Source organism: Kogia breviceps, chromosome 8 (assembly GCF_026419965.1).
Source record: "Kogia breviceps isolate mKogBre1 chromosome 8, mKogBre1 haplotype 1, whole genome shotgun sequence".
NCBI classification, from domain to species: Eukaryota; Metazoa; Chordata; class Mammalia; order Artiodactyla; family Physeteridae; genus Kogia; species Kogia breviceps.
Window position 1 is genome coordinate 28,347,937 of NC_081317.1, and position 23,437 is coordinate 28,371,373.

General features: G+C 40.9%; 2 pseudogenes; both read left to right on the forward strand.

Annotated features, from left to right (window-relative positions):
- The first annotated feature begins 888 nt into the window (after positions 1-888).
- Positions 889-1,212, forward strand: LOC131760776 (NADH dehydrogenase [ubiquinone] 1 alpha subcomplex subunit 3 pseudogene; annotated as a pseudogene).
- A 16,526-nt stretch (positions 1,213-17,738) lies between these two features.
- Positions 17,739-19,110, forward strand: LOC131761020 (leucine--tRNA ligase, cytoplasmic-like; annotated as a pseudogene).
- The last annotated feature ends 4,327 nt before the right edge of the window (positions 19,111-23,437 follow it).

A 23,437-nucleotide genomic window follows, 5' to 3' on the forward strand; every position in this document is an offset into this window, starting at 1 on the left:
AACAAAGACCCAAAGCAGCCATAAATAAATAAATAAATAAATAAATAAATAAATATATATATATATATATATATATATATTTTTTTTTTTTTAATGTGAAAATAAGCTGAGGTAGATAAATCGAAGGATCTTGCAAAAAATGTCCACCTATGAGCTACAGGGACATGGGGATACATGTAGACATCTCACTGAGGCTGCAGCCCTGCTTTGTGTCTCCCCACCTTCTTCCCTCCAACGCCAGAGGCTAATGGACAGGCACCGCGCTTCTCCCTTAGTTCTGAGAATGCAGAAGTAAACGCTTTCCTACCAACTCCCTGGTGGTCACTGCCTTGCCTCTCCTGAGCATCTCTTTGCCCATACTTCTTTTTCTGTATCCTTCTAAAGAAGGACAGAAATTTGGGGATGCAGTCCACTCTTCACTTCCCGAATACAGAAACTGACAGCTCTCTCCCCAAAATCACTCTGGCCATAGTCCAGCCACCTGTAGGAACAGACCAAGGAGCAACAACTGGACCGCTTCTCTTTTTCCTTCTCAAACAAGCTAAAAGAAATTATCCTGATATTTGTTCAAATGGTAAGGAAGACCTTTTTCAAGTCTATTGCGATAGGGGCAAGAGATCAGGCCCAACTCTGAATGCAGCAAAGATGGCTAGGGGTTTGCAGCCAATGAGCAGACTGTGAGGTTGGTGGATGGGAAATCACTAAGAGGAGACATCCAGGATGGGGGATTCTGGCTTAGCCTGTCTAACTGGATTCTTGCTGAAGGCATCAAGGATGAGACACCAATAGCGGGGGAGGAGAAGTTTGATCAGATATCAAGAGTGGGTGAATCTGGCTAAACTGACTTAGCAGGATTTTTTTGCTAAGATTGTCTTTAGCAGGCTGTGGATGAGGAGTCTGTCTAAAGTTTGGTCAGAGAGTCTTTGTGAACCAGCTGACTTAAACTGGGGTAGCCAGGGAAAGTGCAAGACTCCTTCCTTCCTCAAGAATGCCTGGGCCAAGGAGCTGGTGCTGGCGGTGTCCTTCACCATCAGGGCCCTCATTATAATTCTGCCCACAATCAGCCCCTACACCAAGTATGCCATCATGATCAACCAGGCCTCACCTTACAACCACTCTGTGCTCTTCCTAGACAATGGGAACATACCCAATGGGTCCAGCCACCCACAGGACCCACAGGGCCCAAGCTCAGAGTGGCTGAAGAAACTGTGAGCACCTACATTGACAGGGACGGGTCCTCTTCCCTGGATGTCCCAGAAAAATGTGAAAACTGAAAAAAAAAAAAATGTGGGCAGCAAGGGTATGTGCATGTGCATGTACGTGTGTTTAATTATGGGAATGGGAGACGCAGAAACAAGTGTATTTTTAGATGAGACAAGTCACTTCCCTAGGCCCAGTTATTCCATTCCAAGCTGCTTGGGGATTGGTGCCCCGCCTCTAGCCAGAGATTTGAACCAGTGAAGGTTTGCTCCATCTGTTTTTTGAAATACAACTATAATCCCAGGGAAAAACAACTATTTGTCTCGGGGACAAACCAGCCAGGGAAATTTCAAAGAAACGAGGCAAGAGTTGGCGGGACTGGTCCACAGCACAGTCGTACTCATCCTTCAGGATTCCTCCTGGCTGGCTTCATTCCCACGATGTCTGCACAGTCTACATACTAAGCCCTAAGGGTGAGGACTCTGCCTCTAGTCCTCAAAGATTTATTGAACACCTACCTGAGCTGGGCCCTGAGAAGGTGCTGAGGATCTTGACCCCACTCTTGAGGAGGCTGCAGTCTGGGAGGGGAGGTGAAGATGCAAACACTGCCAGGACACCAGGGATGGGGGGTTGGGGGTGTCCAAGGCAGCTGGGGTGCAGCGTCAAAGGGAGGAAAGGGGAAGAGGACAAGTCAGAGAAGCTTCCCTCCCTCTCGCCCTCTCCCTGCCTTCCTCCTCCCTGACAATAGGAGAATTCATTTTGCTGTTTTATTTAATCCCAGTAATTCCACAGAGTCTAGCTAACTGCTGGCACATAGATGCTCAAAAAAAGTTTAATTGACTGACTGAACAAACCCCATTTTTCCTCTCAGAATGTCTCCTTGGCTTGAGGGTTATCTCAAGCTGATAATTTTTAAGAAACAGAAGACTCAGGAAGTCTTTCTTTTTGCCTCCCTCTAACTGCCTAAAGAATTTAGATAAAGGCCCTGACCCAGGAAGAGCCCCATCACCAGAGATATCTGCAAAGAATACTGGCTGGGTGTGGCAGGGGTCACTCAGCAGGGCCTGGAGACCAAAGTCCTCTCTGCGTCCCACTGTCTCTGCATGGCATAGCAAACATCTGTTCACCAAACATTTGTTTTTCCACTTCCAAGTGAATTGTCTTTCTCCCCTTTGAAGTCCCAAACCCCTACCCTTTCTCCTTCCCTCAGATGACATATAGGCCTCAATTGCCTAACTCGCATTCTTATGGAGGCCCCATAGGTATGTAGTATGTAATTAAATTTTATTTTCTCTTGTTAATCTGTCTCATGTCAGTGTGGTTCTTAGACCAGCTAGAGGAACCTAGAAAGAGCAGAGGGAAATTTTTTCCTTTCCCAACATGGCACCATGAGTTTCTGGTTGGCATGCCAATGCCTCCTTCTCTTTGCTGTTGCTCTTCAGTATTCTGGATCCCCAAGGCATTGATAAGGGTATCCAACCCCACTATGAGGAAACATATTAGCTCTGTAGGGGAGGAAGAAACTCTCCCTCTTTCCTACTAGGTTCTCCAACTGGAGCCCTGCAAATTAGATTGATAAGAGACAGATTCAGTAGAGAAGCTCAGAGTTTATTAATGCGTGCAACACACATAGACATGGGAAAACTCAGGGATGAGTAACTCAGAGGGGTGGTTAGAACTTGGGCTTATATAGCATCTTAACAAAAAACAATAAATCTCTAGAGATGTGACAAGACTCAGGAAAAGATGTTCAGGATTTAAAGGCAGCAAACTTGGGAAGGTAAATAAATGGGGAGAACTCATGGAAGATAAGTGTTGTTTTAGTAGCCTTGTTACATAGATTCCTCTCCTGCTATTTTGGGAGCTGAGAAGAGACTCAGAGCCATCCTCCTCTTCCTGGTACAGTACAGGGAGAAAATTTTACAAATGGGGATTTATATCGAGCTTTTAGGCAGATGGGGAGGGTGGAGAGCTTTGTTTGGCATCTGCTGTTTCTCAATTGTCTTCAGCTCAAAATAATCTTTATGCCCATGTGGCATGTTTGGGGGTGGCCTGTTCTGATCCCCTATAGCCCTTAATAATCCCAAATCTTGATTGGTGGCCAAATGCACTTCCCATGTTTAAGTACAACCATGATGATGCAGGATTTATATACCAGTAGTATAACAGAGTTTAAGATGCCCTGGGAGGATGTGGACCAGACTTGTCACCCTATTCCAAATGGCAAAGGCTACCTAATGTGATGGGTTGTATGCCCTTGGCTGTATCAAAGAGTGAGATTTCTTTCTATCGTTGCAATCTTTTTAGTGAGTTACATTGAATGCCTGTGATGTGCATCGAATTCTGGTTTAATGCTTTATTTGATAATAATGTTGTTTTCTTTTTCTTCTGCTTCTGTGGAGCAGTATTCTGGGGTGGGAAAGGATTTTGCAATTATATTTCCCCCCCACTGGCCGAAAACAAGCCCCAGCACACCTGGCTCAGAGTACCTCCAGGTGGTTGCAGACTCAGCCCCCTACCCCAAGGAGTGCTCTTCTCCCTGCCACACCTAAAGCTCCAGGGTATTCTGGAAAAGACCAAGGCCCTGTAGCCCAGGCCAATTATCATTGATCAAAATTTCTGGGGTAGAGCTGGGATATCAGCATGTTTTTTTAAAACTTCCCAGGAGATTCTAGTGTGCAGGCACTAGAGAGATTTGCATCTCTGGGAGACAAAAACCCAACTCTTGCTGGAATTGAAGCCTCAAGCAGAGCTATGTAGAGGTTGAAAATGGCCAAGCTCCCCATGAGGTGACACCACATCTCTTCCTGCTCCAGGTGTCTCAGGCTTCTCGGTCTCCCTGTCCTTTCTCAGCCTGGGCCTTTAGCCTTTCCTTCAATTTTGGGAACAATAGATTGCCATTCATTTCATTTCATTTAAGTTAGCTCACAATGAAAAAACCTCATACAGTTACTGGAAGGAAGGGTAGGGGAAGAAGAGGGATGACCCTCTCAGGGTCCCTGGTTAGGTCTGAAAATTAAACTGATAAAGACAAATGAACAGGAGAAAAGCATACACATTTATTTAACATAAGTTTTATATGACATGGGAGCCTTCATAAGAAAATGAAGACCTAAAGAAACAGTTAAAACTGAGCGTTTTTACGCTAAGTTTGATGAAGAGTGCACGGTCATGAAGGAACAGGATAGGACAGGGTATGAAGTCAGTGTAGTAAACTGGGGGAAACAGCAAGGCCTTTGTGCTCAGAATCTTCTCAGTGTCCCTCCAACCTGGAGATAAGGAGGCTCCTTTACTCTGGGTATAAGGAGGGCACCTCTTATAAGAGGATCTCATGACCTGCTTTGGGGGAAGTGGAAGGTCAGAGAACCCTTCCAAGCGCCTGTCATTTCTCAAATGCCTTCAGTTTAAAATATTCAATATGCCCAGGTGCCAAGATGTTCTGAACCCCATCAGAAGGAATCATTAACTTCAACTTTATACTGAAGAAATCTAACCATGAGTTAGATTTTTTTATAACCTCTCAAAACTTAGAAAATCCAATCCAAACTTCCTAAGACTACGGCCCTGTTAAAGAAAGTATCATTATGACACTTATTAACACAGTAAAGAAGACTCTCTTCAGGACTATGGTGAAAGGTGTCGAGACTATTGCAATAGGGGCAAGATATAGGTCCAACTCCAAATGCAGCAAAGATGGCTGGGGGTTTATAGCCAATAAGCAGAGTGAGGGGTCAGTGGATAGGAAATCACTAAGAGGAGATATCCAGGGTAGAGGATTCTTGCTAAACTAACTTAAGAGGATTCTTGCTGACGGCAGGCTGGGATTGTCAGATATCAAGGGTGCAGGGGTGAGGAATTTGATCAGATATCCAGGCTGAGCAGATATTGAAGGCATTCAGGGCACTGTCAGGGAAGAAGAAAACTTTCCCCTACCCTTCTTTAGTTCCTCTGGTTGGTCTAAGAATTAAATGAATATGAGACAGATTAACAGGAAAAAATCAAATTTAATTTTGTATGTATAGGAATCCCACATACATGAGAGAGTCAGAGACCCCACATACATGAGCAGTTCAGAGATAGAAAGGTCAAATGAGGTATATATGTCATCCTGAGCTAAGGAATGGGATAGGGGCCTGGGGCTTCCTAGGACAGGAAGGTAATTCACAGGACAATAAGAAGAAGAGCAGGTGTTTGGTAATTAGATGTTTGACCTGCTGTATATATTGGGCCACTTAGATAAAATTTATCTCCCAGTAATAACTTTCTGGGAAAAATCCCTTATTTAAATTCTTCTAGGTACTCAAGGGAGGAGCAATAGCTTCTCTTAAACCAGTGGGGTCTCAACTGCCTTTAGCTGGAACTAAGCCTCATGCACATTTTTGGGAGGCTTGTCCTGAATCCTGACAACATGCTGCCCCCAAATATACCATTTTGGTATATTGATTATTTTGAGCTGAATGCACTTTAAAAACAGAAAATCAGGGGGAGGCTTTCTCTGAACTCCCCTCATTCACCTAAAGACAGATCCTCCAAAAGGAATTCAGTTGTCATAAATCATATCCCCGGGAGTTTCATCCACCAGGAGAGAAGACTAGTAATTGACATCACATCCAGAATTTGTCCCAGTCTATCAAACCTCCCATCTATTCCTCTAAGGGCTCCGACATCTTTCCTGAAAACCACTTACTCTCTCCTAAGGGGCCCATATTCCCTATCCCCTTCCCCTATTAAGATGATATATAAGCTCTTACTTATATATGTTTCTTTTAGGTATTCACCTTTTTTCCTGTGATGCCTTTGTGCACGTCACATTAAAAATTAATTGGGAATTCCCTGGCGGTGCAGTGGTTAGGATTCCACACTTCCAATACGGGGAACTCAGGTTCAATCCCTGGTCAGGGAACTAAGAACACGCAAGTCACACAGTGCGGCCAAAAAAAACCAAAACAAACAAACAAAAGAAAAAAATTAATACATTTGTATACATTTTCTTCTGCTAATCTGCCTGTTGTCAGGGTACTTCATAGATCCAACCATCAAATCCAGGAGGGTAGAGGGAAAGCCTTTCCTCCCCTACAATACCAAGAGTAGGGGATTCTCTCTAAACTGAGTTAGCAGGATTTTGGCTATAGCTTGACTTGTCAGGCCAAGGACAGGGCTCAAGAACAAGGCATAGTCAAAAAGGAGGCTGTCTAAAGTTTGGTCTCAATCTCTGTTTCCATCACCTCTCAGCCTTTACTTCGCGCTCCAGCAACAACTGCTTGTATCCATACACATGCACACACTCCACTCCTTTGACCATGCAATCTTCTATGCTTGAAATATTCATTCACCTTTTGATCTATATAAAACCCACATTCAAGAGTTAAATACGCTTAGATAAATTCCTTGAAAAATATAATTAGCAAATGTGACATAAGAACATCTAAAGAGTCCCAAATCTATAAAGAATTCATAACAACAACAAAAAATCCTCCCTCTACAGAAAGGCCCAGACCTAGAGGTCTTTCCTGATGAATTCTATCAAACATTTAAGACAGAAATAATATCAACACTATACAACCTCTTTCAGAAAATGAAGGAAGAGGAAATACTTCACAACTTGTTTTGTAAGGCCTGTGTGACCCTGATACCAAAACCTGATTAAGACTTTGCAAGTAAAGAAAATTACAGACAAATACAAATATCCTTAACAAATATTAGCAAATTTACTTTAGTAATATATCAAGAGTTAGGCTTATCATGACCCACTGGGACTTATCCTAGAAATATAAGGATGGTTTAACATACAAAAATCAATTAATGTGGGCTTCCCTGGTGGCGCCGTTGTTAAGAATCCACCTGCTAATGCATGGGACACGGGTTCCAGCCTTGGTCCAGGAAGATCCCACATGCCACAGAGCAACGAAGCCTGTGTGCCACAACTACTGACCCTGCGCTCTAGAGCCCATGAGCCACAACTACTGAGCCTGCATGCCACAACTAGTGAAGCCCATGCGCCTAGATCCCGTGCTCCACAAGAGAAGCCACCGCAATGACAAAAAGAAGCCCTTGCTTGCCACAACTAGAGGAAGCCCACGTGTAGCAACGAAGACCCAACGCAGCCAAAATTTTTTAAAAATTAAAAAAATTTAAAAACAGAAAAAAGATCAATTAATGTGATTCTCTACATTTCATTGAAAAAAATAAACTTTGAAAACATTATGCTAAGTGAAAGAAGCCAGTCACAGAAAATCACAAATGGTATAATTCCAATTATATGAAACATCCATAGAATAGGTAAATCCATAGAAACAGAAAGTAAATTAGTAGTTGCCTAGAGAGGAGGGAATGAAGAGTGATTGCTTAAGGACATGGGTCTTTTGGTGTTATGAACATATTTTAAACCGATTGTAGTGATGGTTATGCACTTTAAATGGGTAAACTGTATGCTATGTAAATTATATCTCAATACATGCTATAAAGATCCCTTAGGATGTCCCAAAATGCCCTGTAGGACATTTCTCATGTATCATTCCATGTTCAAAAGGCCAGACCTCCTAACTTAAAAATACAGTGAGGGAATTCCCTGGCAGTTCAGTGGTTAGGACTCAGCACTTTCACTTCTGAGGCCTGGTGTCTATCCCTGGTGGGGGAACTAAGATCCTACAAGCCACGCAGCATAGCCAAAAAAAGAAAAAAATATAATGAAATCTTTTTAGAAAGATAAATTAAGTTTATCTAAACCCAGACAAATAATTTAAAGACAAACAGGAAGAATGCCTCTTCTACCCCACACATGCTCTCAATTTCTGGGAACTTGTACTTGGAATAATGTGGTTTCCTACCACTGAGGCTCAGATACCTGACCCCTGTGGCCTCATGTCTCTCAAGGACTGGTCAGAAGTTCTGGCACCAAAGGATACAACTTTTGCACAGGCTTCATTCATGGAAACTGGTTTTCCTTTTTTGTTGTTGTAGTTGCATTTCATTTTTTTCAGGCATTATTCATGTCTTATTAAGCATGATATCCGTTGCACCTAACAGTGCCTAAAAACTCAGTAAACATCCAAAAAATATTTGTTAACTGAATAAGGGCAGGAGGGCAGGGAGGGAAGCCTGATATCTGTAACTATAAATGGCAGACTCTTGGGGTTTTCCCTGGTGGCGCAGTGGTTGAGTGTCCGCCTGCCGATGCAGGGGACACGGGTTCGTGCCCCGGTCCGGAAAGATCCCACATGCTCGGCTGGGCCCGTGAGCCATGGCCGCTGAGCCTGTGCGTCCAGAGCCTGTGCTCTGCAACGGGAGAGGCCACAACAGCGAGAGGCCAGAGTACTGCAGAAAAAAAAAAAAAAAAAAAATTTGCAGACTCTTGTTATTTCTATACTTTTGACATAAACAACTACAAAAAAATGGCAGCATCTTGTAGGGATCTCCATGTCAGGGAATTTTATTGTCAAATTTTTGTGGATTTTTTTTTTTTTTACCTCTTGTAAAATTGTGTTAGTATTTTACAGTTATTACATGCTGTGATGGTTTTAGAGTGGGATTTGCCAGAATCATATTTGCCCCATTAAAGAACTTCTATTACCATTGTCATGATTGTTTCCTTCAGTTGAGCATAATCTTGTTCTCCATCTCCAGATACAGTAAACCATAGGTATATAAAATACACAGTATGGCTTACCAATAACATTATTAAAGTACTTTAAATGCTTTACAAGCAAACCTTTTACAGTTATCATTACAAAATTTGTGAAATAATGTTACTCACTATGATGTGGAACCTTGTGATACATTATTTAGTGTTTTATTAAACCTGGAAGCTCACTAGCTTTAAGGAGCTTTCTCTCATAGGTTAATGGACACCAACCTACTTCGTCATTGTTCACTAGTTCTATGCCTCTGACTTTCTGGTGAGCAAGGTATAAATTTATCGGAATAAAGCATAATTAAACACAGTGGAGATGCTCAATGAATACATAAAAATCCCACCATTATGGTGTAAAAGTGGTCTAAAGAATTGATCACCTAAAGTGTGGGGTCACATTTCTGAATGAGTCAAATTCTATCAGAAGTATTACTGTATGAATGAATCATTAAAATAGATACATAGTGACCTCCAAGTATTTATGCACACATTTGTTTTGATATTATTTGAACTTATTAATAATATGCTTTGAAAGATGGGAACTTTGGCTGCTTGCCTACATTAGAAAACACCTGCTGTTGGACTATGTCCAAATGAATCCTCTATCCTACTTTACACCTTTGTTTGCTTGACAGCCAGGTATGAGAAATCAGGTAATTTAAATTTTTTTCTACAAATTGCTCTTTGGTTCAGTTAAAATGCCAAATGAGTAACTTACACATTTGTCATGTGTTTTCCTTACCTGAATGTGAAGCAGGCTCTCTGGCTACAGACACTGTCTGCTGTAGCTGAAATGAAAAGACCCAGCTCAGTGTTGGGTTCATTGTAGGATTAAAAAACCTTTACAAGTAAGGATAGCTTTATATTAAAACCAAAATGAGACCAAAATAGAGGGGATCTTTTGCTAAATTGAATGAAAGGAATATGTGATCAAGGATCCCTGTTGTAACGATAATTTTGCAGCAATCGTTCTAGACCAAAGGCAAGCTAAACAAGACAGTATTTTCCATGCCATGTATAGATGGGGTTCTTATTTAACTTGCATTCCACTGTTTTTCATGTTTTATTTAAACTAGAGTGTGAATTTTATTGTTCTTGAGCTTGTTTGCTGAGGCAGCACATAACTTGTGTATGAAGAACCAGGAGAGATGGTTACAAGGAAGAATGTGACTCAGTAGCAGGTGGGTCTGCCAGGGGCTGCTGCTGGTCCATGAGCCTCACATTCATTAAACATGAAGGTCCTAGAGGACTGACCATTCAAAGATCACAAAGGGAGTGATTCTCCTTCCAGTAAGAGTGGAATAAAGGGGACAGAATTTATATCTTGCCTTACCCAACTGAAAAACAGGTGAAATATAGGAAACAGCTATGGATTACTGCTTGGATGGTTTGCTGGCCACAGAGCATCATAAAGGGTGCCCAGATGTAGCCCAGCAGTGGCAGGATCCCTGGGTTAAGGAGACAGAGCTCAGAGATGGGGGTGGCCAAGGCAGCTATGCTTCACAGGAGAGAGTGCCCCAGAGGAGACATCTCCACAAAGAACTCCAGAAACCTGTCTACAGATATGTGAATGAGTTCTGAAAAGTGTGGCTACCTGAGGAGACAGGCCAGAGAAAGATCACCAGAAAGGATCAGGGGAGCAATCCCCAGGTTCACACGGTCCAGGAATAATTCATGTTCCACTAGCCAGACTGGAAAGACTCCTAAGAAACAGGGTGTTGAGAAAAATAGTCAATGGTGTATTGCCTTAGGAGTAGGGACAAATTAGCCCTAGAGTAAAACTCAAGTCTTGGAAGGATCAAACTATTTACAAGTACCTTCAGTATGTACCAGGATAAAGGCTAGTAACATTTAAAGGAATACTAAAAAAAAATTCCTACACCCAAGAATATATTTACCATATCTACCATGCAATAAAAAAATTACAAAATATGCAAAGATCTAGGAAACTATAACTCATGATTAGTAGAAAAATCAATCAGTAGGGACAGATCCAGAAATGATACAAATGATAGAATTAGTAGACAAGCATGTTAAAATAGCTACTATGGATGTTTCCCAAATGTTCAAGAAGGCAGAGGAACACATATGTATAAAAGAGTTATTGGAACATATGAAAAAAAATAGAAAGGACCTCAAGAAATAAAAAATATAATGTCTGAGATGAAAAATACACTGGATGGAATTAACAGCATTTTAGACAATGCACAAGAAAAGATTAATGAACTTGAAGACCTAGTAATAGAAATCATTCAAAATGAAACAGAGTATCAGTGAACTGTGAGACAATATTAAGTGGCCTAATATTTTTGTGACTTGAGTCCTAGAAGTATGCAGGGAGGGGATTTGATGAAAACTATAAACCCATAGTTCAAACAAACAAGAACAAAATACAAAACTCAACAACCCCAAGAGGAAGGATCATGAAGAAAATTACTCCAAAGCATATCATAATAAAATTGCTTAAAGTGAGTGACAAAGGAAAATCTCCCCGGCATGTGGAAAACAAAGGGCACGTTCAGAATGGAGAGATGAGGATGGCAGGGGAGGAGTGGCCAGTGGGCCTAGGGCCCTCTGCTTGAATGTTTGTATGTCCCTCATTTGTCCTTCTGGGCCCAGCTCACAGGCCAACTCCTGTGAGGGACAGGAGGGGACACTGCTTACTCTTGACTGACAAGATCTGTTTGACTGATGTAGCAGGTGAGGGAGGATATCACCCTCTTCCCTCACTCTGTGTACCTGTCTCTCCAGACTATCTTTGAAGAGGTTTGTGTTTGGAAAGGGTAGAGGAGGAAAGACTTGCCCTGGCCGGGTCTATGAAACACATTGACAACAGGCACAGTAAACAGAACAAAAGGTATGCAAATTTATTTATTTTGAACATCACATGAATGGGGGTGTCTCAGGGAAAAAAGTGAATACCCAAAATGGTGATGAGATTTGAGAACTTATATACTGTCTTAAAAGGGGAAGGGGAGAAGGGATGTGAGCATTTTAGGGGAGAGTAAATGATTTACAAAAAAAAAAAACAACAGCAAAAAATCAGATGGAAGTTTTGGTAGTTTGGGACAAAATTTGAGAGTGGTGGTGACTTCCTGTCTCTTCTCCTGTGATGAGTCAATCTTCCCTGGTGAGTGAAAAACTCCTGGGAGGGAATTGATGACAATTGAGTTATTTTTTTTTTCTTTAATTAAAAAATATAAATTTATTTATTTATATTTAGGCTGCCCCTGGTCTTTGCTGTGACATGTGGGAACTTTTTAGTTGCAGAATGCGGACTTGTTGCGGCATGCATGTGGGATCTAATTCCCCAGCCAGGGACTGAACCTGGGCCCCCTGCGTTGGGGTCACAGAGTCTTACCCACTGGACCACCAGGGAAGTCCCTGGTTCTTTCTGGAGGATTTGTCTTTAGGCAAATAAGCATTTGCTTTTTTAAAGTGCCTTCAGATCAAAATAATCAATATACCAAAGAGGCATAGTTTGGGGTGGTGTTCCTGAATTCCTTCAAAGGACCTTAGAATTTGTTGGTGCAAAGTTAGAGCCTTGGGAAATACAGAATCCAATACAGACCTTAGAATTCGTGGGTGCAGAGTTAGACAGAGCCTTGGGAGATAATGTCACTTAAATATCTTAAGAGCCACAGAAAGACAAAAATCCCCAATGCAAGGAGGCTAGGTACCATCTTACGGGGGAGGCTGCTGATCTTTGGATAGGAGAATTAAATAATGTACAACTTGAGTGATTGAAACATGGGCTGGGACTCCCTTTGGTACAGAAATATGTCCCTCATTTTGAAAGGGATCACCTGGATTTTCTGGAGCTGAGAGAATAACCTTGCTTGGGATGGTTACTTCGCTCCACTCAGGTGGCATCACATGCTTGTCTTCATTGTGTCAATGTATCTAAAGTATGTGTAGACTTAATTCATAAATCAAACATATAGAGTTAATGTTTTGTACATACTCAGCATTTTAAGTATTTTTAAAGTTTCAGAGATTTGGGGCCCAACAATCTTGTAATTTCAGTTTAAAATGTGTAATGAAATAACTGACCAGACTTTTTTAATTCTAAAAGAAAATCTTACTCTATGTAAATATTATTACCATTTAAAAGAACTTACAATTCATGAATTTATGAAGATTGGTGATTACTGGGAAAATTTCGTTCACTAATCAAACAACCAAAGTACTTACAAAGGAAATCATACATACACACACACACACACACACACACACACACACACACACATATATACACACATATATACATATTTTGCTATTTTTTTATTTAAGTATAGTTGATGGAAATCAAATATATTGTTAAATGTTTAAGGAGACTTAAGTTGTATAAAAGCCTTAAAATTTATTTAAAGATTTGCTAGATATATAAGTAGAATAATATGAATTATAAGTTTACTTAAAGAAGAACCAGGTTTTTACAATTTTAGAATTCACTAATTTTAAATTTGTAACTTTGATATAGCAAATATTGATTTAAAAAACAAAGTTTGCCCCACAAAGTAGTTGACATGTGTACAAAGAGCTACTCTCAAGGATATCCAAAATGCGCTTTGAAAAGAAGGAACTTTTCCAATAAAAGAAGGACTCTGTAGGTCAACAGGAGCCTTCCCTGAGCAATGAAGGTGCAGATGGAGCTCATTTTATACACTTCTGTCATTCTTTGTATCTGTTACAGCAAGTATGCATCAGTTTTCTAGTAAAGAAGTGTTTTAACAAGAAAAAAAATCCTTCATCTTCCTTTTCTTCCCAAGAGTGATCGATAACTCATGTTGACTTAAAAACACACACACACACACTGTAAGAGCTGTGAGTTGAGTATATTCAGCATCTTGCTGAGGACTGTAGACCAGGAGACAGCCTCTCAGCCCTGAGAAACTGTTCCGAAGCAGTAAGGGAGAAGCCAGCATATATATGAGACTTTTGTTGGAAAAAACAAAACAGACAAACAAACAAAAAAACCATGTAGTTGAATGTCAGATTACTGCTAATGACAAAAAACAGACATATAAAGTTAATGATTTTAATGCTTTTCTGTATATGGAAAGATGCAAAAATCTGGGGTTATTGAAATTTTTCCTTAGATATGCATCTTAACTACTTAGGGGCTGGTATCCAAAGCCCAGAATGTTTCCTGTTTTTCTCCATCCTGAATTCCCCTCAGGTGCACAGGCAACTGCAGTGGTTAATGGTTTGATGGTTGTAGAACTGGAATAGCAGGCAACATTTTTTTTTCCTTTACCCTCAGAAGTCTAGCTGTTCATCTGCAATAATGGAGGAGGGGTACGGAGCCCACTGAGGAGCCTGGAACATAAGGGGTAAACAAGGGTAATTAAGGAATGATTTGCCAGATACTACTCCAAGAAGAGCTTTGAAGGGCCAGTTGATATTTGTCCTTGAGAACAAAAAACCATCTCTCCTGGAATTAAAAATTCTTCCCCTTAGCCTCCACCACCTACCAGCACAACATTATCGTTAGCAGAAAGTCACTGCAAGCACTCTAGCTGGCCGAACTTATATTGAATTTAATTGACATCCAAGGCAGAGAGAAAAAGCTATGCTTTGCCAATTTTTAATGTATAGATTAGCAGTAGTATATATGGACATACATTAGAAGCACATTCACACATGGGGGGGTGCTTGCTCAAAAGATTTTCAACTTCGAGATAGAACATGTTTGGAACTCATCTATTTAGAACATTCCAACTATGCTGCCTCACAGGAGAGGTGATCAGAAAAAGACTGAAGATAACACAATTCTTGGCTTTTGATTTACAAAGTAGGCTTCTGAGGTCTCAAGGCAGAGATTTTAGTTTGAGAAAAAAAACTTGAGAAGTATGAAAAGTGGGTTTGAGACTCAAATGCCAAATTGCTAAGGACTCACAGATTTGGGGGATATCGAAAGAATAGATGAAACTGGCCTCTTCTGCCCTCCTGAAATGAAGACTCCCTCCTCCTCCCAGGAAGCTGGCATTGCTATGAAAAGTAGAAGGCCTTGGGATCAGGGCTTGGGACAGATCATACCTGGTGGGAGCCTCTCTGTCCCTAGGTTGCCGATGCCCGGGAGCTAGCATCTTAGCTATGTTCTCCATAGGTGTTGGCTTTGTCCAGGCCACAGGTTGCACCTCTGTGGGTTATCGTGGATGTATGTTATCTGCTAGAATGCCAGTGCTCACTGTATGTGCCTCAGGCTTTGCTCAGCCCTCTGAATCATCCTCATACCCAGAGAAGGTGCGGTGAGGCCCAGACTGAAGTTGGTAGATGACCCAGTCCTGAAGGCAAATTGTGAAAATAATCACCACCCAGGGTACTTGTTTGCAAGCATTGTGGCTTCACAGATTTAATAGCTCTGACAGCTCTGAGGGACTGCTCCAAAGAGGCAAGGGAGGATCCAGCATACACAGGAGTTTTTGCAACAAAAAGCAGGTACTCAAAACATCAAAAGTCACTGCTAATTAAAGAAAACCAGACATCTCAAGTTAGCACTTTTCTATCTATGGGAAGATGCAAGAGTCTGGGCTCATCAAAATCATTCCTTTGATATGCACCTTATCTATCTAGGACTGGTATCCCGCTTTTCTCCATCCTGAATCTCTTCATGGTGCACAGTCTGGGGCATCTGCAGTGGCTGATGGCTTGATGGCCCCAACATCCTTTATTTACTGATAAGCCTGGTGACATTCTTCATTCTCTTAATGAAGGGAAACCTCACTAAAATAGAGTTGGGAGGGCAGAAGGGGGAGCTCTCACACAGGTACCATTTGAAGTCTATAAGATCCCAACAGGAAGAGAAGTACCTTCTATCTCCTACAGGAATGATACTACTTTATTACCACCAGCAGGAGGAAGAGAGATTTTCTTCTTGCTTGGCATGGCTCAGACAATGAGAGACTGTCACAACTAAACCAATGAAAAGCCACTATACTTTGAACTCCCAGTTTCCTCTAGTGGAGCAGTCCCCAACCTTTCTGGCACCAGGGACCCGTTTCGTGGAAGACAATTTTTCCATGGACCGGGTGTGGGGCGGATGGTTTCAGGATGATTCAAGCATATTACATTTATTGTGCACTTTATTTCTATTATTATTACATTGTAATATATAATGAAGTCATTATACAACTCACCATAATGCAGAATCAGTTGGAGCCCTGAGCTTGTTTTCCTGCAACTATATGTTCCCATTTGGGGGTGATGGGAGACAGGGACACCCGAAGTGTGTTGTTTATGTCCAGTCTACTCCGTAATCTCATTTTGGTTGCTGTCACTGCAGGAAACCCTGCTTCACAAAGATAGGATGTTGGAAATGGAAGCAGGCTTTTCAGTGCTTTTGTGGCAATCTCAGGATATTCCACCGTGACTTTAATCCAGAATGTACAGAGTATGGAGATTCAAAGTTGTCTCAAACATACTTTTAAGGCCACCGCCATTTGCAGTCTCAAGCAGTTGGTCCTCTTCTAGCACAGACAAAGTCAATTCACCTGGCTTATTCACATATGGGTCGCAGATCCATTCCTTCCCAGTTCGGGGGTCTTTTGTGGTTGGGAAGTAATGCTCAAACTCTTGTGAAAGCTGAGATAGATGAGCAGTTTTGAAGGTTTCATGGTTTCGTTGGATAGCTGGTCGCCACATATTATACAAAGTGGGCTTGGAGAATGTGAATCACCTGCTGCAATTTAAGTAAGACTCTTGGTATTTTCTTTTAAATGCAGCTTTCTTTTTGTTGGTAGCCTGAGAGTCTTCTGCTTTCTCATCATCGGGTCTTTCCCCCTTTTCAAAGAAGCTCTCCAGCGACATTTGTTTTTCACTCATTTTGGCTAGGGTGAGCTTGTGGGCTTACCAAGACTGTGACTGAGACAAGTGCACGGTGCAGGAAAGAGGCGCAGATGGAAGTGGTAAATAAAATAATGGGCGGGCCACGTGCAGACTAAAAGAAGTGTTAAATTCTGACCTGAAGCCTGCCACCAGATGCAGCTTAATTGTCACTTGCCACTCACTGATAGGGGTTTTTTTTGTTTTTATTTATTTATTTATTTATTTATTTTTATTTATTTATTTTTAACATCTTCATTTGAGTATAACTGTTTTACAATAGTGTGTTAGTTTCTCCTTTACAACAAAGTGAATCAGTTATACATATACATATGTTCCCATATCTCTTCCCTCTTGCGTCACCACTGATAGGGTTTTGATATGAGTCTGCAAACAACTGATTTATTATGGTCTCTGTGCAGTCAAACCTCTCTGCTAATGATCATCTGTATTTGTAGCCGCTCCCCAGCACTAGCATCACTGCCTCAGCTCCACCTCAGATCATCAGGCATTAGATTCTCATAAGATCCTTTGCATGCACAGATCACAGCAGGGTTCATGCTCCTATGAGAATCTAATGCGGAGGCTGATCTGACAGGAGGCAGATCTCAGGTGGTAATGTGAGTGATGGGGAGTGGCTGTAAATACAGATGAATGGCTCACTCACCTCCTGCTGTGAGGCCTTGTTCCTAACAGGACATGGACTGGTACCAGTCTGTGGCCGGGGGGTTGGGGACCCCTGCTCTAGTGGACTTTTTGTTTATAACAGCCCCTCCCAACTTTCCCTTCTCCTCAACAAAATTTTCCTCTCCTTACTTTGCTGCACTTCTTTGCTGGATTTTGAAGTCAAAACTCCACAGGCCGGGCTTCCCTGGTGGCGCAGTGTTTGAGAGTCTGCCTGCCGATGCAGGGGACACGGGTTCGTGCCCTGGTCTGGGAAGATCCCACATGCTGCAGAGTGGCTGGGCCCGTGAGCCATGGCCGCTGAGCCTGCACATCCGGAGCCTGTGCTCCGCAACGGGAGAGGCCACAACAGTGAGAGGCCCGCGTACAAAAAAAAAAAAAAAAAAAAAAAAAACTCCACAGGCAACTTCCTAACTTTGACCCAAGCTCTTGACAAATATTCAGCCGATGTAATGTGCTTGGCTCTAGCTGATGCTGGTGACACTGTTGAAGATGCTGACTTTATGGAAACCATGGCAGATGCAGGTATTCTCCGTCTGTACACCTGGGTGGAATGGGTGAAAGAAATGGTTGCCAACTGGGATAGCCTAAGAAGCGGTCCTGCCAACACCTTTAATGATAGAGTTTTTGCCAGTGAAATGAATGCAGGCATTATAAAAACAGATCAAAACTATAAAAAGACGATGTTTAAAGAAGTTTTGAGAACAGGGGTTTTGAGTTTCAGGCTGCGAAAGATAAGTACCATGAATTGGCCATAGAAGGGATGCACCAAGACCTTGAGTTCCGGTTTATTGAAGTTCAGACACTTCTCTTGGCTCCATTCTGTCCTCATTTGTGTGAGCACATCTGGACACTCCTGGAAAAGCCCAACTCAGTTAAGAATTCTTCATCCTGTGGATGAAAGCTTGATAAGCTCCTCACAGTATCTCTTGGAAGTAGCACATGACCTTAGACAACTATATGATACCAGCTAAAGGAAAGAAGAATGACAAGCAGCCCCCTCAGAAGCCTTCACATTGTACCATCTATGTGGCGAAGAACTATCCATCTTGGCAACACATCACCATGCCAGTTCTACGTAATCACTTTGAGACCAACAGTGGAAAATTGCCTGATAACAAAGTCATGTTAATGAACTAGGCAATTTGCCAGAATTGAAGAAATACATGAAGAAAGTGATGCCATTTGTCACCATGATTAAGGAAAATCTGGAGAAGATGGGACCTCATGCTCTGCATTTGCAATTAGAATTTGAAGAACAGGCAGTGCTCATGGAGAATATAGTCTATCTGACCATTTCCCTTGAGCTAGAACACACAGAAGTCAAGTGTGCCTCTGAAGCAGATAAAGTCGGGGAAGATTGCTGTTCTGGGAAACCACTTAATGTTTTTAGAACAGAACCTGGTGTATCAGCTTCCCTAGTGAATTCTCAGCCATTCAATGGCCACTTCTCAACCAAAATTGAAATCAGGCAAGGAGATAACCGTGATTCTATAATCTGACATTTAATGAAAGTAGACTGAGGAATCAAAGACCTTTCCAAAGTGAAACTGATGAGATTTGACGATCCACTATTGGGGCCTTGGCCATTTCCTGTCCTGGGGAAAGAGCACACTGAGGAGACCCCCGTTTCTGAGCATGCTGTTTTCCACGTGGACCCCATGAGCAAGAAAATTTATCTTACTGAAAATGGGCTACGGGCAGATATTGGTGATACGATGATCTATCTGGTTCATTAAATTCAGGCACATTGGAGATTTATCCTGGTTTCTGGGGATATTACTACTATGACTGTGCCTACAGATGGGCTATGAGAACCTTAGGCTGGACCTAAATGTGGTTTGCTATAGTTGCGTGTCTCGAATTGCAATTGTTTTCTGCTCCCAGATAAACTTGCTTTGCTGGTATAATAACTGGCTGTTTTATTGTCTGGGGTTAACAAAACCTTTGCAGGAAAAAAAATACTACAAACAAAAGAAAAACCCAAATAAAAAATTGGGTAAATTTTTTGCTACACCTATGACAGAAGACTAGTATTCTTCAAGGTGCAAAGAGTTCCTACAAATTAAGGAGAAAAATAAAACAAAAATCCAAATAGAAGAATTGACCATGGACATAGACAATTCACAAGAAATAAATATCAAATGACTGTTTTCTGTTTCATTTTTGAATAGCTTCTTTTGAGATTTAATTCATTTACGGGTAATTCACCCCTTTAAAGTGTAAAATTCAATGGTGTTTAGTACATTCCCATAGTTATGGATCCATCATCATAATCAATTTTAGAACATTTTCATTACCCCCAGAAGAAACTCTGCACACCTTAGTCATCACCCCTCAGTCTTCCTATCCCCTCATCCCAGGCAACAACTAATCTAATTTCTGTCTCTACAGATTTGCCTATTTCGGACATTTCATATATATGGAATCATACAACATGTGGTCCTTCATTGGTTATGATATTGAACACTTTTCCTATGCTTATTGGCCATTTGCTTATCTTATTGGGAGAACTATTCAGATCCTTGGTCCATTTTTAATTGGGCTGTTTGTTGTTTTATTATTGTGTTGCTAAGTTCTTTGTATGTTTTTATACAAGTGCCTTTTCAGATATGTGATTTGCAGATATTTTCTCCCATTCTGTGGGTTGTCTTTTCACTTTCTTGATGGTGTTCTTTAAAGCTCGAAAGATTTAATTTTGGGGATTACTAGTTTACCTATTTTGTTGTTGCTGTTGCTTGTGCTTTTGGTGTTAGAATTAGAAACCATTGTCTAATTTAAGGTTACAAAGACTTATACCTATGTTTTCTTCTAAGCATTTTATAATTTTTACATTTAGGTCTTTGATACTTCTGAGTTAATATTTACATGTAGTGTGAGATGGGAATCCAACTTTTTTTTAAAATGTGGATATACATTTGTCTGAGCACCATTTGTTGAAAACACTGGCACCCCTTTGAATTGTCTTGGTACCCTGTTGAAAATCAATTGATTGTAAATGTGAGGGCTTATTTCTGGACTCTAAATTCTATTCCATCTATCTATATATCTATTCTTTTTTTTTTTTCCACACAGTGGCCTTTGGGATCTTAGTTCTCCAACCAGGGATCAAACCCGGGCCCTTGGCAGTACAAGGACTCTCAGAGTCCCAACCACTCAACCACCAGGGAATTCCCTATATATCTATGCTTATGTAAATACCACCAAGGAATTCCCTATATATCTATGCTTATGTAAATACCATATTGTCTTAATTACTGTAGCTTTGTAGTAAGTTTTAAAATTGAGAAGTGTGATTCCTCAAACTTTATTCTTCTTTTTCAATATTGTTTTGGCTATTCTGGATTCCTTAAATTTGTACACAAATTTTAGGATCAGCTTATCAAATTCTGCAAAAATGTCATTGAGATTTTGATAAGGATTGTACTGAATCTGTACTGATCAATTTGGAGAGTATTGCCATCTATAAATATTGTCTTCCAGTTTGTGAACGTGAGATACTTTCAAACTTATCTAGTGCTTTAATTTCTTTCAACACTGGTAATTTTCAGAGTATAATTTTTGCATTTCTTTTGTTAAAATTATTCCTATTTTATTCTTTTGAAATCTATTATAAAAGGAATTGTTTTCTTAATTTCACTTTTGGTTTACCCATTGCCACTGTATAGGAAAAAATTGATTTTTGTATATTGATTTTATATCTTACAACCTTGCTGAAATTGTTTATTACTTCTAATAGTTTTTAGTGGATTTCTGAGGCTCAAATGACTTTTAAATATATGAACCTCTCATAAAATGAGATAAATGTAAATAAAAACTATCATGGGATATGGTTTTGTTCATCTACTGAACTTGAATAGATCTAAAATTTTCATATCATTGTATGGGTATGGTATGTATTAATATTTCTATTAATATTCATACTCATTATTCAGCAATCCCACTTCTAGGAATATATCCAAGAGCAGCTATCTTCCAGTTCATGTACAGTAATCCCTAGGGATGCATAAACAGTATTGAAGTGTTACGTTGTATGTAGGCATGTCACTGTTTGATTCCATCTGCATAACCAGGCAAAACTACTCTGTTGAGAGAACTCAGCATAACTGTATCATCATATCACTTAATCAAAAATTTTCAGGGGACTTCCCTGGTGGTTCAGTGGCTAAGACTCAGCGGTCCTACTGCAGGAGGCCTGGGTTTGATCCCTGGTCAGGGAACTAGAACCCACATGCCACAACTGAAAGTTCACATGCCACAGCTAAAGATCCTACATGCCACAACTAAGACCTGGCACAGCCAAATAAATAAATAAATACTTAAAAAAATTTTTTTTCAGGATGTTTCTTTAAATCATGAGGACTTCCTCCATCTCAACCTAACCATAATGCCACCATCATCCTCCTCCTCAATAAAATAATAACTCTTCTCTATCATCAAGTAGTTTGCTTGCTGTTTATTTTTTTAATAATTTTTTTTAAATTGGGGTAGAGTTGCTTTACAATGTTGTGCTAGCTCTTGCTGCACAGCGAAGTGAACCAGCCATATGTATTGCTTGCTGTTTAAAAGTTATTGTTATATTACCCTTTTCATAAGCATTGCATCCAGTTCAAATCCTGCCCCCCAAAGTTATTTCAGTAGCCTTCTACATGGTCGCCTATATTTCATAATTCCCACTCTAAATTTTCTTCTAGATAGCAACAGACTGATTTTAAAAAGTCACCCCACAAACCTAACTGAACATCTTCAATTGTCTCCTACTGGATGGTGAAACTCCCTTACATGTGCATAGAATTTAAATTCCCCAGTATCCTGGCACTTGAGGCCCTTCACAAACCCTATGTTCTAAAAAATGCACATGATACAGTATTCAGACAAGTCATGTATTCATTTATAATAAATAGTTGTTGAACCCTTACTGTCCTCTAGGAGGTATATTGATAAGGAAAACAGATCTTGCCTCTGGCCTCTGGACTTTATAATGGGGTGGGTGGTGACTAAACAAGTCAGTTCTGTATGTAATTACAAAAGAGAATCAGTACTACAAAGAAAAATAAACAAGGATGTCAGTAAAAGAGAATAGAGGGCAATCTACTTGTGCAGGTGGTCAGAAAAGGCTTCTCTGAGGAGGTGACATTTAAAAGCATATATTTGCCTGCTGGGTAGAGAATGACCTGGAGAAAGGTGGGAGTGAGCCAGGGGAGGAAGCTGCTTAGTTGACCAGATGGCTGAACTCTGCTCCTGCTGTTTCTTTCTTGGAGTCATTCATTCAGTAAATATTTCCTTAGCACCATGTGATGTTCCCTTCATGAAGTGTAAACATTCTTGCGTATGTAGACATAGTATCCCCTCCAGAGGCTAGTGCAGTACCTTGTGCTCAGTAGGGTCCATTTGATGTCTGTTGAGCCAGGGAGTGGAAAGGCTCTTCTGGCTCTCTTTTTCATTCAGCAGTGCTGTGACAGTGATAGTTTCAACTATTTGAGAGATGCCTGGAAGGGGAATGGCACTCTAATTTATGATTTTCCTGAGGTTCCAAGGTAAGCCGAAAACAAGTGTGGAGAAAGAGTACTTTCTGAGAGAATTCCTGAGAAGAAAGTGGTCCTCTTTGGTTCTTCTGGTCCCACTGCTGCCAGACTTCCAAGGAAAGAGGCTTGCAAAATCCGGCTCCTTCCCCCTCCAATAGGAAGCTGCTGGGGTCTACCTGGTCTGAGGCTTCCTGGGAAGGAAGGTGGCCAGACCTCTGCATTCAGAATGGGAAAGGAAGGGACTCCTACCCTCCTGGTTGAGGTTGTTGGAGCCAGGGTGGACTGCCTCCAAATATGCCACAATGACACATTGATTATTTTGAATTAAAGTTACTTAAGAAATGGCCAATGCAAGAGGGACACTATGACCTTCCCCTCTGTCTCACTGAAAACAGGAAATAAATCTCCCATGTGAAAGGTACCCTTTTTGTACCAGGAGGCAAAGAGAGATCCTTATCACCAGAGACAAGGAAATCAGGCTGAGAAGCCTGTATAAACAAACGCTGTTACTTTTTAAATTTACTACCCCAAGCCCAAATCTGTTTAGATTTTTCACTAATTGAGCACCCAA